Raw genomic sequence first — 1,881 nt, forward strand, 5'->3', positions numbered from 1 at the left:
CAACAAAAATCAGTAAAAACAAACTATGTGAAAATGCATATGCGAGGTTTCATTGTATGGGGACGATATATCGTATAAAGTCGAGTGTTAAAAGAAAAAATTGTAACCTTTTAATATATTTTATATAACTGTACATATGTTACCTATATCTGTAATTTTCGTTTGATAATGATATAAGGAAATAAGACAATAAATAACAAAGATAATGTACATTGTAAAGCTTATTTTCTCACTGTCTTTTAATACCATCCCTTTCGGTATGCCTTCTAGGAAGGCTGCATATTTATTCATAATAACTGATTTGTTTAAAGCAGCTACCACTTACTGACACAAGCTTTGGAAAGTGTGATAAGCACTGTTGCCAATGGGGGTCTGGTACGATCCAGTAGTTAAAAACAATAGAGCTATTATAATCTGTAAAAAAATTAATAATGATTTACACAGTAAAGAAATTTGGTTGGAGAACTATCGGATTCTTGTATCCACTTAACCCTTACCTCCACATCCAACCCATCAGACTGTCCTTTAACGGGAATATGTATGTATAGTTCTTCCACCCATCCTGAAAATAATGTGGACAAACGGTATATCGTTTGCGGAATTTCTCCTCAGACATGTTAAATGTGATCGTCTTTCTATGTTTTTCTTTTATTTAAAGCCCGTTCTTAGGCCACTTCCACCTCATAAGCACTTTCAGAAACATTTAAATAGCTGTGCAACATCTTTAATAAACGATAAATGTAGTAAGAAGTTGCTCTCCATTATCTACAACAGAAACATTAGCCTGTCAAATGTAAATACGTCCCCGCAACGTTTCTTTTGTGGTTAAAATGTTAAAATATTTAGCGTGAAAGCAAATGTATGCAACATGTCACATTATCGGCATTTCGTTTGTGGTTTAGTTTTGGCTTTACCGTTGACGAATAGCGCGATTGGCCCTCAGAACATGACTTAAGTATCGCCGTGATCATCACTCAACGAAGCATTTCTTGAGCATTAATTCAAGTCTTAAGCATTTCATTTATTCTTGAATAGTACTCAGTGTACCACTCAGCTGAACTACACTCAAGTTTTCACTCAAGTTTGGGTTGGGATCACTGACTTACAAATAAATGGACGACGGGTCTAATACAAAAACCACGAAAAAATGTCCCAAATCAACCTATTTAAACGTAGTGACATGTAAAGGAATATGAAAAAGCTAAAACGTTGAATTTAAATTGTAATGTCATCGCAGTATCGCGCTGTCAGTCGAACAAATGAAGACTAAAGCGGAGTTTGACGCTCTGTATACGATTTTAACGCCTTACAAGTTCGGACACTTTTTAGCACGGACCCGACGTCCATATAATTGTAAGTCAATGGTTGAGATTATCTATGGTTCTATGCGATTTCAGTTCATTTATGAAGAGGCGAAGTGTCAGAAGCCAATTTGCTTACGTTTCCGAACATGTTTTCAGGTCAAATTATATTATAATTAATATAATATTACTATGGAAATATAATCAACATTTACATAGTTTTTAAAATAAGTATCTAAATTTTATTTATCTATTTTCAAATATTTTTTTGCGTAGCTCAGAACAGATTTAAAATATTGATCGACTTAATTTATTTAATTTGTTTTATGTCTCAGTGAAACAGAATCAATCATAAAAAAGTTGACCGTTTAGGCTTTTTTATCAGCTGCTTTTATAAATTTAATATTAAATTATTTAAAAAAAAAATTATGATTAATCATTACAACAAGAATCTTTCGACTATTAACAAGGCAAAAGGAATTTACTCGTTTTTCAATATAAATATCTTATTTTGCACAGTAATTATAATGGCTTGATAAAATTCTTCCAATCCAATGCTTAAAGTAATTTAAATTTCTCA

Source organism: Hyposmocoma kahamanoa, unplaced genomic scaffold (assembly GCF_003589595.1).
Source record: "Hyposmocoma kahamanoa isolate Upper Pololo Valley unplaced genomic scaffold, ASM358959v1 190, whole genome shotgun sequence".
In the NCBI taxonomy this organism is placed as follows: Eukaryota; Metazoa; Arthropoda; class Insecta; order Lepidoptera; family Cosmopterigidae; genus Hyposmocoma; species Hyposmocoma kahamanoa.